Below are 18,393 nucleotides of genomic sequence, written 5' to 3' on the forward strand. Positions count from 1 at the left end.
GCTACATCACAGTAGCTAGAGAGGCTAATGTAATTTCAGTTGTTCTGGGTTGAGTTTTTTTTTTTTTACATTTGCATTGTTACTTATCAGCAACCGAAACCCTTTAAACATAAAGTTAGTCCTAACAGCAACTTGGTGGGATCAAATATTAAAGCTGAAGTCCTTTACTAAGTTTAAAATGTTCAGGTTGTTGATGCAGACTGTTGAAACTATCTTGAAATACAAGCTCGTGAAATAGTGATGTAAGCTAGAGCTAGCCCTCCACTGTGTTTCACTTTAGATGCGGCTCATGTGAGCAACTTCTCTTGACTTGGGTATTGATGTTTCAACAGTAAACAACAGCCAGTGATACTGATGCTTTTGCTCTCCGCTTCAAAAATAAATAAATAAATAAATAAAATAAAATAAAATTTCCAATTTGTGCAGCATCCCTTAGAGCTCAACGCACTACAGTTTGAAGCTATAGCATTAAAACACAAGCAAATGAAGAAAATATGAAGTATTTATAAAACAGAAGAAATACTGTAAATAGATAAACACATCCAAATACAGAAATGCTGTAGAGGGAAACTAAAAGGTGCTTGTTGTTTTTCCAAAAAACCCTACAATTTAGCTAATTTTCCAACTTACAGATAGCTGACAAGCGTGTCCCAGTCATCTGTCTGTTTATGTATGTGATTGTGTTTTCTCTTCTTATACTATATACTATATATATACTTTTGTTCCGAAGTTGCAGTGCCTTGAGCTCTCGTGGCAACTATACTTTGAGTGTTTTGTTGATCTGTCACTCCTATTCATGTGGCACTGATCAGTGAATAGTGAGGAAAAAGCTGAAAAGGTCATTACAACTTGTCGCAAACATGATGTGTAGAAGTCACAGGCACAATAATAAGTACATGCTTTTAGTTTATGAACTGAATTCGCGTTGGATAATAACAACGTTGACAAATACGCTGTGTAAAACATAATTTGCATGTTGATTGTCCATACACTATAAGAAATGTACAAGTACAGTTTTCCCTCAGCCTTCAGTTATTCATCTAAGCGAGTCAGGTGCTCACCAAATACGCACACGTCATCCTGATTGCTTAAAATAGTTTCTTCCACTTTTTGTTAATGTGTGAAGTGTGGTCCATTTCATTTTCTTGTAACATAAAAAATGAAATGGAAAACTGTTTTATCAGATCACTGCACACAATTGCTCTCATTTGTTTTGACATTATTCCGTGTACTATGTATAGAATTGAGAGTGATGCCATAATGTGTTGCCATGTGGGAAGAGTCATGAAGCCAGGGGCTAGCAGCCGAGCCAGTCAAAGCCAAAGTCAGAGCCATGTGCGCCCTTCACACGCACCCCCAATACACACATCAACAAGCCCACAGTACATTTTCAGCTACTGACTTTCATTGCAAATGACTGTTCTCTGAATGTTTCCAGGCTAAGTACATTTCTTACAGAAAAGGGGTTTTATACCATGTATTTTACAGATTTATTAAAAGTAGTGATCTATATACTCATCATTTCCTCCCTTTTTTGCCTAAGAAGCAGATTTTAGCCCATAAATTTGCTTCTATATACAGTAGCTTGTGCCTATGGTGCATGAAGAGGGGGGTTTACTCCTACAGGGACCGGCCTTTGGCAGGCTCACTAATGGGATATGGTCCACAGCTCCACCTGTTCCAATGAATTTCTCTCCTCGGATCAGCTAGACAGCATCACGTGAGAGCCCGCAATGGGGAGGTAATGGGGAGGTAGTAGTTTGAGAGACAGCAACGATCATCCCTGATTTCATGGATATTATTCCGGCAGCCATTTAAAAATCAAACATCACCACTACTCTATCCATGGGGAGGAAGCAAGGAGTGAAAAATGACAAAAGGCTTCAAGGACAAGAACCAAGGAAAAGAACCCTGACAGCCCAACTTGTAGTGGAGCAGCAGTGTCAAGTATGATTTTTTTTTTTTTTTTGACCGCAACAGAGTGACAGTGTGGAAAATTCCTCTGGCTATTCTATTCCAGAACGGTACCTCTGCACATTAAGTAACATATATTATGTATAAACAGTGTTTGACAGGGATTTTTTTTAAGACAGAATGGAAGGCAAAAGTTGCATGCATGCAAGCGCAAAGGCCAAGTCAAGCCTGAAGTGTGCCTTCCACCTCCGCTTGACGCTCATTTGAAATATAGATCATTTTTATTTCAACACTGAGCTTGTCTTTTCAAATACACTGTGCATTCATGGCAGCATACACGGCTTAGTGCAAATCCATCTTGATTATTGTCATACGCCGGGTGGAGTGTGGACAGAGTGAAACATGGTCATGCACCACCTAACATATTTTAAGAAGAAAATTTTGTTTCATCGGCATTCACACCCTCCATGTACTGTAAATCATGTAAAGTGAAAATGTACTCTTTTGAGAAATGGTACTGCTGACCGTAGTGACAAGCAGGATATAATCTAGAGAATCATTAAAATGTGCATTAATACTGAAAGTGTCTGTCAGTCTAGTCCCGTCTTATCCTTCACTGCATTTATTGTCTTCTTACCTAATCACTCCACATTTATGGGTTCTTTCATTTCATCCGCATATTGATTTTATGTGTGTTTGTGCATATCTGTACGTGTGTGTGTGTGTGTGTGTATGTGTGTGTGTTACCCCGGGGTGCTTGTTCGCTAATAGAGTTCTTTAGTCACAGATCTGTGTGACAGGTGGCCCTGCTGGCCTCTAGTGTGTGCTCAGTACAAGTGCTCTCCTGGGTGAGAAGCTGTCACATCCACTTACACAAGGGAGCAATTCCTCAGTCCCCTTTTCTTTAAACACAACTACCTTCCACCTTCTTTTGAAAACAGACCACTTTTACCATTTCAAACTCACAATTTAACCCCATCTCTCAGCAGCATCTAAGTGCATAGCCTACTGTGTGCACAACTATTCCCAACAAAATATCAATACGCTGTGAAGTATATTGAAGTTCTTATAAATTTGCTGAAAAATAACTGGCACAGATGCACGTATCTGCAACTTGGAAGATATTTTGGCACTTTCGACCATAAACACACAGGCACAAACACCAACTAGCTTACAATGCACCATATGTTGTCGATAAATGTATGAAGACCTTTTTCTGTTGAGGTCTATACTTTGAGAGCAGTCTTAGCAGGCGAAAGTTTTTCTCTGTGCTTTATATTTGGCAGATGAACCATGTGGGGAAGAAAATGTCATTTTTGTTCTGCATCAACTATATGTCACCATAAGGAAATATTCCTCCTGTGTGTGCTCACTGTAGGCTACCAATTATGCAGTTTGAACTCAGGCATAAAGGAGAAAAGAGGCATTTGAATTTATGAGTTACTGCAGCCCTTATACTACGTTACACAGTTCAACAAAAGAAAAGTATTTTGTTGAAATGAAGTTATTTATGTGAGGTAGTATGAAGTCTGATTAATGGCTTTATTGAAGTTTCCACAGGGGCAATGACACTGGGGACTGTACGCCTGATTAAATTGTGATTCTATGCCTTGGCTATCCTCTACTAGTGTCACAAAGACATCATTTATTTTTCTGGGACCTGACATTTTTATCATTGATTAAATTAGATTAAAGGAATAGTTTGACATTTTGAAGGAAAAAAAACTTATTTGCTTATTCGCCAAGATTAGAAGATTGATACCGCTTTAATATCTGTGCGGTACAGTGAAAAAAAAAAAAGCTAGAACGCCGGTAGCCTGCTTAGCCTGGCACAAAAAGACTGGAAACAGGAAGAACAGCTAGCCTGGCTGCGTCTACAGATAATGCTTTATCCAATTAATGTTGTTTAATCTGTAAAAGAAAAAAAAGTGCAAAAATAACACGTGTGTTGCCCTTTATGAGACACACAAGTTAACTCCAGGCAACAACAAGACTATATGATGTCACTGGATTACCCCCATGATACCACACCGTGTTATTATACGTGGGTTTTGTTACCTTTGGGCAGAGTCATTCTCGCTGCTTCCCCATGTGTCCAGTCTCTGTGCTAAGCTACTGCTCGTAGTCTTATATTTACCTTACAGACACGAGAGTGGTATCGATCTCCTAATCTAAGTCTTGGCAAGAAAGTGGAGACACGTATTTTCCCAAAATGTCAGACAATACACCCTGTATCCTATTGACCATAGTGTAATTGTGCTGCTTTTCCCAAGTGGTAGCATTAATTGGCTTGATACAAACAGTTGCGGCCTTGGGTGTAGTACCTGCATGGCAAAAAGAAAAGTTGTTTGTTAAATTTTAATCCCTTCCAGTTAGCTACCTGACAGTTCTCCCAACCAAGAGCTTGTTACTATTAAGACCAAACTGATGTTTTTTAAGTTATCATGGAGACTAAAACTTGCTATTATCACATGAATCCACACCTAACCCTCAAGCCATTATTTTATGCATGCTGTTTCTGTATTTGTGCACAGACAGTGGTCGTTTGAAATAGCAGAAGATGAGATTTTGACACAGCCATAACTTTACACGCATGCTTTCCTCACTAAGCCATTTAATCGAGGGATAAGACGGGTAGAAACACACATAACTTCAAAAAGCTAGCAGGGAGCTCATGCTGTGACAGTACATCCACCATTAAGTTAATATTATATAATGCCGCTAGAGCTGTCACTCACAATGTGAAGCTGTGGGTCTGTGTGAAATCTGTGGGTGGTGGAGGTCTCTGTGTTTCGAAGCACACTGGCACCATCCTGAGGCACCACACAGCACCTGCATCAGTTTAAGAAACATCAGCAGGGTTGTTCTAGAGACACCTTTTAGAGAGAAAAGGGAAAAATACTCAAATATGCAAAATAAAACTAATTAATAAATTCATTGAAGACCTAATTTACCTTCATTAATTATGTTTATGTCATATTTTTTTATATAATCAACTGTAATTTGGTTTTATAATGACACTATATGTGATTATTTTTTCTTTTTATAAATAACTTCAGAACAGTTTCTTGTGTATCATGTTTTCAAAAGAATTGTGTTGCTCTCATGACAATGAGGTCTTTAATCTTGGTTTAAAGGGATTCTTCTTGACAGTTACTGAAACATTATCATGCATGCAAGCAAACAATAGTACACATTACATAACAAACGCAAACAATATTACAGGAAATGTATGCTGTGTGGAAGCTCCTGTTTCCTGACCTTGGGCTAAATCTATACTGTAAACAACGTTATGTGCATTGAAATCCTGCATACTCCATTTACTGCACATACACTGGTATAAAAACAACATGTCATTATACCGATCCTTACAGATCCTTACATGCGACATTATTCTATTGAAGTAAATATTGGTAGATATTATACTATATTTTTTATTCACTTATTAATAATATTCCAAATATTGTGCTCATAGTTGGGATTTATTTTAATTGGGCATAAGTGGATCACAGACCAGATAATGTGTCAAAGTTTTATTCATGTTATGTTTAGTTACATTTGCTAACTCCGTTTCTTATTCTCTGATGTATCTGATCTGTCTTATGTTTCCCCCAGAAGTTATAGCAACTAGAGGTAAGCAATGAAATGCACCGTTACCTGAATAAAAGTATGAATTTCTCTGTGGTTGAATTTTCTTTTGGGGGTAGTCTAAATACACAACTTAATAAAATATATAACATGAATATTGCATTCATAAATGCACGCGTAAAATTTGATTGAATGCTCCTTTAACAGACTGATTTTATTGTGTTGTGCATTTTTCTCACGCTTCATATTTCGTCTGCCTTAGGTGATTTTAGATGTTTCATCATTGGCTTGATTGTCTGGGAGCCAGGGACATCTGTTACCCTGTGGGCAGTTCATGTACAGTTAGTCTGTCTTTGGCCTTGCTGCTCTTTTAAACCACCAGGCGGCTCTACATTCTGTCAACAAGATGATAGATGAAATGAGCAAGTGATATGTTTCTTCTTGATGGCCCAACTCCCACAACTGTCTATTACCGGAAAATAAAGAGAAAAAAAAATGTAACCATGGGCCTGAGAGTGTAAATGAGTGTCCATCTAAAAGTAGAAGAGTGCACAGAGTGCAGTGAAAAGGACGTGCTTGGCCCTGAGGCTAAAGAAGGAAAGTTCAGTGGCTCTCCACCAGAGGCTAATTTGCTAGTGGAAGTACACTAACAAAGGGCTGCGTCAATGAATACTATGACACTGAATAGACATATTTCACCATTTAATAAGAGAAATAATCAATTAATTCAAGCTACTAGAGAAATATGTTTATCTGGAGAGTCAGTGTGAGATTATATATTACATAACAAAAGACTATATTGCTGAAAACACACTGTGCAAAGTACATGTCCATATTTATTGTCCTGCAGCTTAGGCTGATTTTCATATTTCCAATCAGCTTGAACAACCCTTGTTCTGTGTAACAAGTGCTTCTGTGTTCCTCATTTTATTTTTATCATAACCAAAAATCAATTGACTGGATTTTTAGGTGGTGCTCTGTAGTGTCTACGTCTGTAACATCAAGCTGTTGTTTTCCTAAGAGGGTTCCCTTCACCCCGGTAACCAGCTCAACAGAAGATGGAGCAGACTCTGGATGACACTAAAGGGTGTTTGGAGTTTCCTCTGTCTGTTGGCCTTGGTAATTTGAGAGCTGGTGTGACATTTCAGACCGCAAGTGGGTGAAGGGCGGAGGAATAAAGGGAGTGTTTGGGGCTTTGGCAGAGTGCTACTCCTCAACACTTCTGGTGTAAATAAGGATTCTATTCCCTCGTAGCTTTGATGCCTTGAACATGTTTTGCACAATGAAAAGTACAACGTTTCCAGCTGTAACATGTACCGATAAGGTAATGTGCTGTAAAGTAAAAGATGATTTAACATGGCATGAATATTCTGTTGTATAAATATTGCTGACGTCTACTCAGTTGACATTAAAGATGTTGATTTTGGGGTGATTTATTGTCACTGTGCATCTGAATGCTCGTTATCTTGACTCAGCCACACAACTCCTGTTTATATTATCACATATGCACATTATTCACAGTTATTTGTATATGATTCATGAACTGACCTTGGTCTGAAGAAGAGCATCTTGACATATGGATCAATGTTCATAGTGAGGCAAGCTCTATACCTCATAATAATAACATATTGATCTCATTGGTCAATACATAAGTTGTCAGTGGAGGTCTTGGTGGATTTCTCTCCGTTCTACAGTGTTTTTTTTTCCTTGTCAGTGATGAAAAGTGGCAACGCAAACAGAGACATACGGATATCTCGCTCTCAGAGTTCAGCCATATTACTGAGATAGTTAAATCTCTCCACTGGCAGCACTGACAGCAGATTGTAAACTCAAACTGAACCCAATGGACTAACACCTTGTGGAAGAGTCGGTTTCTAATCAAAAATTCAGTTTGAATGCTTTTCTCGTAAATATTTTCTTTCCCCTCTAATGCTGATGCTAACAGACATCCCATTTCTTTAGCTTTGGGAGTTGAGGCTGATGGTTTGCAGCATCTGCAGTAGGTTCCTGTGGGTTTCAACCTGACAGCTTGTCTCCATGAAGGCTTCGTAATGAGAAAGACCGTGTTCATTCTGTCTACATGTGTCAGAATGACACATACACAAGTGTTTTTGGAGCTTCTGTACACTGTGGTTTTCTTTAAGCATTGCTTGACAAGTATAGCAACCAAACACGAGTAACAACATTCAGCCATTTATCTCCACCAACTATCCGTTTGAGTTTGAAGTTATGATAGGCAGCTTTTTAAGTGTCTCTTATAGCATGCCTGTGACAAAGGTGTAGTAAAAATGCCAGGCATCAACTCTTTTCACAGTCCCACTGTTGCGGGTATCAAACTGGTTCTACGGTAATGGTAATGGAAGCAATTATAGTGATATTGAGTGCAGTTTTAGAGCTACGGCAAGACCTGTTTTGTTCGTTGCATTCAGTGATTTGGGACAGCACAAGAGGACGTAAACACAATATTGACTGTATTATTACCATGTAAATTTGAACAGCATGTTAGGAAACTGTTGCTTAGAGTATTAATGAATCCAGCAGACACAGAGGACAAGGGGCAATATTAGCATTTAGGGAAATATCTGACTTTTTAGCTGCTCAATGCTATGCTGACCAGCTTTGCTTACAATTTGGTGCAGGAAAGATGTTGATGAAGTTAACAAGAGTGGTTGGACTGAAACAAAACAGTAAAGTTGGAGGCTGTAAAACCAAAATAATGAGCTGAAAGATGTCAAAAATCAGAAGCGATCTGAAGACAATTCTCTGTGGACTTATCATCCCTACAAGGAGATAATTTCTCATCCCATCAAAAACATCTCAAATTGTTAAATAATGTTCAGGGAATCCTACTCATGTTGTGTGGGGGGAGCCTCACACATCACCAAATTTCTATTTGTCATCAATTTGTAAATCATAACATCATGTCAATTTTAGTCAGATAAATGTCTTTTTTTGACAAGATGTCATAAGGAAAATCATTTCTGAGCTAAGTTATTAACAACACAGGAGAAACAGACTTATCTTCTGACACTGGCCAGATATTGAAAGCTTTCCCTATCTAACCATTATTAACATTTTCTTTGAAACCTAAAGGTCTACAAGAAAACATAGCTAGAAAAGTCCCTTTTTATGTTCACCTTCCTCTGTTATAACATGGACCTGGCCTTGAGGCTGCTTTGCAATAAAGGCTGAGACTGTGTGGCAGTGTTCACTCAGTGGCTGCTCTGTGTCCTACACTGAACAGACAGAAAGCCTTTTAATTAGTATGAGCTCTCAAAGAGAACAGGTTGTTGCTCACTATTCTATTTCAGCTTCTTCAAACCTGCTTGACCCACCAGTGAATCCATCATTTACGTGTTACAGGTCTCAGCTTGAAAGAGCCTACAGCCATGTGTGCGTGTGCCTGAGAAAACAGGAAAAATAAAGAGGCAGGCTAACGTGTGGCTCATCATAAAAAGTATTCTCAGCATACGTTTATTAAACATTTGCCAAATACAAGCAGTCATTGCCTCTACTGTATTTTCTCATGTTCTCTGTATTCACAATGTGTTTTTCATGTTCATGTCAAACACACACACACACACACACACACACACACACACACACACATCAAATGCATAAAATCAGAATCACAAAGTTACATCGAGTATTGTTATGCCCCAGTCTAGGGGCCTAGAGCATAACACGAAATAGGTGTCCCAATCTTCCCCGAGTCCCAAGTAGCCACTACAACAAGTTATGTACAAAAGAAAAATGGTTTATTTACAAAACTCAAAATATCAAACAACCATAACTAAGGAATCAACTCCAGGGTGGACCCAGGCCAAAACAACAACCAAAATAAACTATCTAGAAAATAAATCTCTTTCTTCAGGAAATCAAAATCACAATAAACTTACCTTCCTAACTAACGAAAAACACGATCAAAACAAAATGGCAGTCCACCCCTACTCTTCAAACAAAAAGATAATTCTAGTTTCATACAAAGTTTTTCACAAAAGGACATGAGGCTAGTTGGGAGAGGAGGAGGATGAGGAAGTGCCGGTGTCCACCTGACGGCCGCCATCTTGGCTCCTTATATCTCAGGTGCTTTCAGCTGGAGCCAATCACGGGCTAAGACCGGAAATTAGTCCACCAATCACCTCCTGGAGATGGCACATCCTATGTTAAATGGACAGAAAACACAAGGCACACAAAAAACACACAGACTACGACACAAAAAAAATTACCACAGTCATAACATTATCAAAAATAAAATGATGAAAATGTACTCTGTCTTTTTTAATTCACTTATTTCTGTTTCCATACTATGCTCATTTAACCTATTCGAGATTATAACTCGGTATCTGAACCGTTCCTGCTGTTTTACACTTTCTAAAATGGACACACATTTACTGTGGGATACAAGGAGAAAAACTCCTGGTGGTCCTATTCAAACAAAATACTGAAATACTGAATAGCCAACAGGGGCTAGCATAGGCTAAATTACTCATTAACACTTAATACACTTATATTTTAGTAACACAACCAACGGGCATTTGTAAAAAATGACCCAATAAATAATATATTTTGAATTCTTCTTAATAAAATATTATAAGATGTTCAGGAGCCAGAAAACCTTTAGCACAAGGAAATACACTAGCTAGCTAGTTAGTGGATAAACATTTGTCTCTCAGTGATTGTGTTTTGTGCACTAATTTGAGAAAACAGAAAAAGATATCGAGTTTATCTTTCAAAGTCTTCTTAAGATATATAAAGATGCAGCAGCTGAACGTACATCAAGAGGTCATGTGACACAACAGTGCACACCTGTACTTTAATTGAGTATTTCCATTTTGTGATTTTTCTTTAACTCCACTAAATTTATTTGACGGCTTAAGTTAGTTACTTTAGGATTAAGGCAATCGTTTTATAAAATACATTATTAAAGATTAACTTTTGTTCCAACCTTTGTTTGTTTGTTCCCGTCTAATGTGCTCACTCTGCTGAAAGCAAAAAGGGAAAGATGTAGACAGAGTCAGTCAACAGCGCTTAGTTGCTGTGAAAGCAAGATATTTATTATCTTTGCTCTCGGTTCAATCACATACTGGTCTTGAGAGAACAGGGACAAGCTTGGTGAGTGTTTTTTTTTTTTTTTCCAGGAAGAGAGGCCAAATGGCACTCTCAGTTCACATGTAGACCGAAATGAAGACGTGACATACTGAAATAAACAAGTCATCATTCAGTTTAAATGCAAGTTAGTCTGACAGGGTATTAAAAACTTAAAATGCCACTGTGCATGTTTGTCACATCTTGTAAAATATGCAACACAGGGGTGAAAATGTGCGGAAAAGAGTCCAGTTGCTTGTTTGCCATTTTCCAACTGAGTGATCACGCTGAATCGCTGACGTGTTCCGAGTGGTTGGAGTTCTGCTGATGGATGGATGGAGCCTTTGTTTGTTGTCTTACTCTATAACAGTATTAGCAGTGGAAAATTCTTACCAAGTCTCTTTGAAGTCAAAATGAATGAGTGAAACGGAGAGAGAAAGAGAAACCGGGTCTTAAAATTAAATCCCCAGCAGATGATGATAACTTATGCTGAAGATGATTTTCCCATAAAAGCATGTCATGACATGAGGTACTGTCACATGACATGACTGTGGAGCCAAGTAATATATCAGGTGAATACCAACTGAGAATCCAAATAATACTTGATACTTTGAAATTAATTTTCCTCAGATGCATCTGGCTCTGCCTTCCTTTATGTTCCTAAAATTATACCTCAGCTAAATTCCACTAGAAACATTTTCTGTAATCTTGTATCAAGCTAGAACATTTCCTGTGCTGTGTATCAAGAAGACAGTGGAGACTGCAAGACTACAATCCAGTTAGACACTGGACAGAGGACAATATTATCTGTTCTATGCAGTCCCGTGATTACAGGCAAAGCTCCTTAAGCCATCCATAGTTTCATCTGTGTAAAGTTATTAGGTATAGCCTTCCTAAATCCATGCTGGATGCCACTATCAAAGGGCACAATGGTCACACTGTTCCTTATCCGCTAAGAAGTAAGGGACCAGTGAATGAAAGGATGATTTAGGAGCAGGATTCTCCATTTAGAGGGGGTCTCCCTGGCGATGTTGTAAAGTCAAAGAAGGTAAAATTGGACGTCCTTAATCAAAGGAGCTCCAGTCAAACATCCACCACATACTGTCAGTTCAGACATAGACATTGTAACACGTATTATTGTTATTGTGATCTTTTTTTATGTGATATATTTAGCTATGTTCAAAATGCTTATAAAGGGCCAGTGTGTAGGATTTAGCAACATCTAGTAGTATAGTTACTAATTGCAACTGTCTGGCGTCACCCTGGGCTACTGTAGAAACATGGATGTTCAGCATGATGGACTCCATGAAGAGGACCATTAGATGATTCCTTTGTAAGGTGAGTGTACACTAATGAAAACATATGCATATTCCATATATGCCATATATTGTAAATAAAGCCCCCTACATCTGACACATTGGACCTTTACGAATAAAATGCCTTGAATAATAAAAAAAAAAGATACATGGATTTTTACAGCTCTACATTTACAGCGATGACGACTTCTGCTCAAGTTAGCCCGAGTAGAAAATCTCAGTATACTCTCCGGATGATTGAATAGGAGTAATGAAGCTTACATGGAATGTGCCCTCACCCCAGAGCAGAAAACACTGGGATCTTGTCAAGTTGTTTTTGTCCAACAGCACTATAATCTCAAGGTCTTTCGAGTGGTTCTGAGAGACCGACAGGAGGAAACAGAATCAGAAAGGGAGAGAACAAGAATAAGAAAGTGTTTTTGTGTGACTGCCAGCTACTGGAACTAATTACATTTTGGTCATCTGACTCACAGGGAAAAGTTTTATTGATATGTGAAATTGGAGTGTATGCAGTTAATGTTTAGCATTTAGGCTCTGATGTCTGTCATCACGCCCTGCAGCACACACTCCTGGCAGCACACTAGGAGATTGGGATTTGACTATAACAAATCTTCCCCCACAGGAAAACTAGAGTCAGGGCCTAGAGGTGAAGCTGATTAAATATTGTAGGAGCAGCATGCTGCAGTATGATGCAGTGATGCTTGCAGTGTGAAGTGTATAGGCAGAGAAAAAGAGTAACGCATTGACAGCTTACCCCATTTTAAAGAGTGCATTGAATATATGTCGCTGTGCGTTGAGTCAATAACACAAAGGTTATTGGGATTTACTTTGTCGTATAACTTCCTTTACTGATGTTTATTGTCATAACTGATAGATCATATGTTAAAATGTCCATATTTTGTGTTTTTATGGGAAAGTAATCTACCAGAAGACAGTGATGTAAAGTATTATATCTGCTGTCAGAGTTCTGTTGTCCAACTTTTGTGTCTGACATTAAACCGGATCAAATGTCACTGAGGCATGTTCCCATGCTGTTACTTTCACCTGAAATCCCCTGAAATTAGTTGTTATTTTGTACAATACCTTTAAACAGCGGCTCTCTCTGCCCTGCTCTTGGGTTGCTCACTGACACTGATATTGCAGTTTAAATTCAGCCTGCAGATGGGACCTGAAAAAGGATCCTTTTTATATGTGGCCTTTAGCACAGCTAGTCTTCCAGGGGTCCACATACTTTGGATTGCAGTCAGAAGTCCCAGTTCAGAAAAACAAACTTTACCCCCCTGAGTTCAATTATTGTGTCATGTCAACAGGACACAAACAGAATGATAAATACTTTACTCTAGTTTTATGATCAAAGTTGAACGCCTGCAATCGGGGCTGTATTAGAAGATATACTACACCATCACATTCATCTCAGTGGTTCTGCAATGATAAAAGGGCAGCCACAAATCTTACTTCAGATCCATTAAATCTGGAGTGAGTGTAATTTTAAGGCAGACTAAATCATTAAAAGGCTCTATTGGTGATCATAAAACTGCATTCACTTACAGGTTTGTTGTGCCTTTACAGACCTGAGGCGAAAAGCGATTTAGTACTACTGTAATGTCTCTTACAAACTGCAGAGAGATTTTTAAGTTCTATAAGTACCAAAAAAGATGCAGCCTGATAGAGTAATTTTAACATGAGAGCTTGTATGAAAAAAATCATTACTTAAAAAAACATTTTGGATGCATGCACATAGGGAGTTTTACCATCGTCTTGCATGACTGCATGATTACCAGAACTTACACTTAGCAGCTTGTTTTTTTTCTCTTTGTGTCAAAGGTTAAATTAGCTTTTGTAGGCAGATTGTTCCCATTTGCTTCATTTACTTCAATCAGAATCAACCCTTTAACAAGTCCTGCCTTTCAAGAAGAGGCCTCTGATTCGGGCTCCCTGTCAAATCTATACATTATATAACAGTGTTGGGATTCTCTTCACTGGGGCACGTAGAAAACTTGGCATGGTGCGGTACTAACAAAGGCAGTGTCTAATGAAGCATAGCTGTGTTACTCAGCAAAGAAAACACGTTTGTTACCAGATACAGGCTGCTTATGCTGCCTCTGGTAGAGCTGAAATTGATTATTAAAAAAGAAGACTCATTAACTAACAATCCTGTGATTATCCATACACAGACTGTGTGTGGATAATCAGTATTGTTTGACCATTTATCATGGTAAATTTTGTGTGTGTTTGTATTCCAAAAGCACAGTCCAAAGCACAAATGCACTGATGTATTTGTAAAGTGGTGAGTTTTTTCTCCACTTTACTTGAACTGTTAAATATGTATTCTGCAGCAGTAGTCATACTTGCTGTTATCCATAATTGCTAATGGTTTCAATAACAAATTGTAAATTCATTTTCTTGATAAGCTCCCAAAATGTCTCAGAAAAGGGGAGCGGTGTCAGATTAGCATATTAGTATTAAGTGCACATTAAAAAATCCCTTTTAACAAATGACTTCACTTGAAACCAAACAGCGTGATCTGGAAGACAGCTCTCTAATCAAACAGAACTCATACTGTATCAACAAACATTAATTGACTCAACTGTAATTTAAACGCATGCAAATCTGGAGAGTTAAGGCAAGCTTTTAATTAGTAAAGAAGAGACTCCTCTGATGTGTGTGATGCCTGGAGGAACATTAGAAACAGGATACTCCACATGAAACTGTTTTATAACAATTTATGTAGCTTATTAATATTCAGGTTTATATAGTGTGAAGATTTAAAATTCAGTGTAAAATGAACAAGCCTGGTGGCCATATTTACCATTGTAAATAAAACTGTATTGCATGCATAATTGTCAAATTAAACATATGGTGCAGGTTGTATCTCATTGTATAGTGAAATCCAGGTGCTGCAGTTCACTCTCTCATCCATGGTGTTGATTTTTTGTTTGATTTCCTTTACTGAAAGTTTAAACTTGGAATGGCAATTTATTTTTAAATTAACCTCAAGTTGCAGCCTGAAGTACGTGAGTCCTACTGGAGATGCCTAATGTATTTCAAGGATTGCAAGGATTTATTTCAAAAGAAGATCTCCTTCCATGAAAACTGTGCCCCTCTGTGCTCTTGTTTCTAACATAAAGTGCAAGAGGATACAAGTTGGTATTAGTGACTGATGATTGACAACAACATATCTTCCTCCTCTTTCCAAGCAGCGTGTCTTTAAACCCAATTTAAGACGCCAACTCTCCTCTCTAAATGACAAACATTTTTCACCCCTGTAATTGATGGCATCGAAGGGTGGATCATGTTCCTCCAATACTGATGTGCAGTTGTTTGCAGTATGCATTCACAGTATCCACCGCACCTCTTCATGGCCTTCCTTCACGGACATAAGGTGAAGAATCCAGAGCAAAGGTTAGGTTTCAGAGAACCTTTGGTTGTTGCAGCACAACAAATCTATTCATTAAAAAAGTTAGCACTTTCTATAAAGACCACATCTTTATTGAAAGTCTTTCCAAAAGTTACCTGTGATTTCACACATGCTCTAGATATGCATACATGTGATGTGTGTGTGTGTGTGTGTGTGTGTGTGTGTGTGTGTGTGTGTGTGTGTGTGTGTAGTGGAACATGTTTGCTCATATGGAGGACTAACAGGTCACCGTACCTAATTTACGTCACTGTATTCAACCTCTGACTTCAAATTAGAGTACCCAATGCCAAATTAAAGCAGATAAGAGAGGTGGAAAGAAAGAAAGAAAGAAAGAAAGAAAGAAAGAAACAAACAAACAAACAAACAAACAAACAAACAAACAAACAAACAAACAAAGAAACAAAGAAAAAGACAAAAAACATAATTTTTACTTACCTATTTTTCATGTTATAGATAAGATGCACTGAAAAAATACATTGCATTGTATACTTTGCAATATTTGTCTTTCAATACAGTGAGCCACATGATCCTCATATTATCACAAAATCTAAAATCACCTTCACTTTCCTCTTGACCTTGCTGAAAAGTAAGCATAACTATTGTGTTGGCTTAAAGGACCATGAAGGATCTTTTAAGACAAATATTAACACATGAAACATATGAACGCATGAATACTCCCGGGAATGTCCTTTCAGAGTAAGGTCACTTACATGATCATTGAATGCATCATTAAATTTGGTCTCGTAAAAATTACCACAAGCTACATGTATAGTGTTTGTGAATCATTATTTAACTAAATTATTTTTCTTTGATTTCCCGGTTGCATCAGAGTAATCAGTAACAAGGGCTCTGGCTCCTGCAAGACTAAATCCGCCTCTCCATCTCAAACAGATAAGCTATTTGACTAAGATTGAGCTGTTTCCGACCCTTAATGTGGGTTAAAGTAACTATACCAACCAATTAAAGATAATCACTTGTATCATACATGCAGAACATAATCAAGACATTTTGATTATTAAAGGAATTATGGAAAAACATCTTGTCTAGTTGTCTCACAGGAGATTCTTAACAATGGCAGCTCTGATAAGATGAATGGTGTTTATCAGAGCAAGCAACCAAAACAATAAGCAGTCGGCGTGTTCACTGAGTGTTCAGTACGTACTGTGTTTATTATTCGAAGTATTGTTTAGTCTGTGCATACAAGTCATCATAAATCAATTCATGAAATCCATCAAACTTTTCCAAGGATCTCAACAATCTGATATGAAAACACTTAAACTAGCATTTTTAAGCAGCAGCATAACAAGATCACATCCATTCAACAGATATGTGGTGTGTTTTTCACCACAATGCCCAAAGCGGTACAACATGTAACAAATGTATTTTTCACATGATCCTGCAGTTATCACTCAAAGAATACGCATTTTTCTAAATGGCTGATATTAAGAAGAAGCACAATGCTACAGTAGGATGGACAAATAATGACATGAATGATTCTGAGAAATGATGACTGTTTTCTTTGTCTGACAACGTGGAAATATTCTCTGTGCTGCTTGTTTGTTGTTCATACAGGATTTAACTGAACGCAGGATTATAGCCAGAAAGTGAAAGATGACATTAAATATTATATTTTATAATATTATATTATTTAAGCTGAATGTAATTTTGGGTATACTGGAGAAAGATTCACTTTCCATTCCGATGGGTCTGAATGACACAGGAATGGCAGACTTTCAGTAAAGTTTTATGATCTCTAATAAGGTGGGGATTTGAATCCCTATTGAAAAATACGTCTAATAAAATTTTTAGATTTTGTTTGTTTGATTATAATATTAAAGGAAGTCTCAGCTGGGATAGGGTCCAGCCCCACTGTGACCCTGATGAGGATAAGCAGTTACAGATAATGGATGGATAATATTAAAAGTCAATGCACAGCTCTTCTATGGAAATTAGGATTTAAGATTTCCAGGTGAAACTGAACCAGGCTTCAAGCAATAACCTTACACATGTGTAAAAGCAGAATGAAAAATATGTGTTCGTGCCGCAAATACTTTCAGTTTGGCAGCTGTCATACTTTTTTTTTCTTTTTCTGAAAGAGTTGCTCAGACACAAGACGGAGGAAATTGCATTATGTCCTCAAATGTTCACCGCCGACCACTGAACTAGGTATTGCTTGTAGTATTATGGAGCTTTTTATGTTTGTGGTAATTTTTTTTTCCTTCTGAAAATCAATATCAGAAGGACACAGGGCAGTTTCCCCCTTTGGTACTTGAACTTACAAATAAAAAGAACACCGTACTTTTATCTATCATGTCATCTAGTACACCTGGAATAATGACAGGAAATCATCTGTCATACTTATAAGTTGTAAAAAAAAAACATGTAAAAAAAGGTTTAATATATAAATGTATGGTGTTTTCATTATATTTATTTATTTATGTATTTTACATGTAGAGGTCAAGTAATTCAAAGAAGATGGTATTTTTCTTACAGAGATCCTCTTGAGGGATACTCGATTATTTTTCCATTCATACCAAACAGGCCATGTTTCTTCCAGGAGGCTTATCATGGAACAAATGAAAGAAAAGCAAAGTGTGCACGTGTATTTGCTAATGTGCAAACACTTAAGCACCTGATAAAATAGTAGCATGGAATTTTATTTACCTCTTTCTTAACACAGACGTAAATTATGTTTTTCTTTTGTTGTTTTTTTTTTACTTTTCAGGGCTGTTACACATCTCTAGATGTCTCCACCAATAGATTGACCTACCTGTTTCACAATAACAAGATTCTTGTTTTTTCTTCAATAATGAGCTGGCTTTATTCAAAATCAAGGCACTTGTTTTATTTTCCTCTCACCAGAATTTGATGTGCATTTGAGACACAGTTAGAGCATTTTTCTTACCAGAGGGGGAAGAAGATTAAATAAAAGTAGCAACATCACAATTTAAAAACACTCCATTACAAGTAAACCTTTCACATTCAAAACACAAAAGTATTAGAGACAAAGGATAGTTAAGTTATCAAAAGTGCAAGTACCTCTTATTTAGCATGGTCACTTTCGAAATA

This window comes from Larimichthys crocea, chromosome II, assembly GCF_000972845.2.
Source record: "Larimichthys crocea isolate SSNF chromosome II, L_crocea_2.0, whole genome shotgun sequence".
NCBI classification, from domain to species: Eukaryota; Metazoa; Chordata; class Actinopteri; family Sciaenidae; genus Larimichthys; species Larimichthys crocea.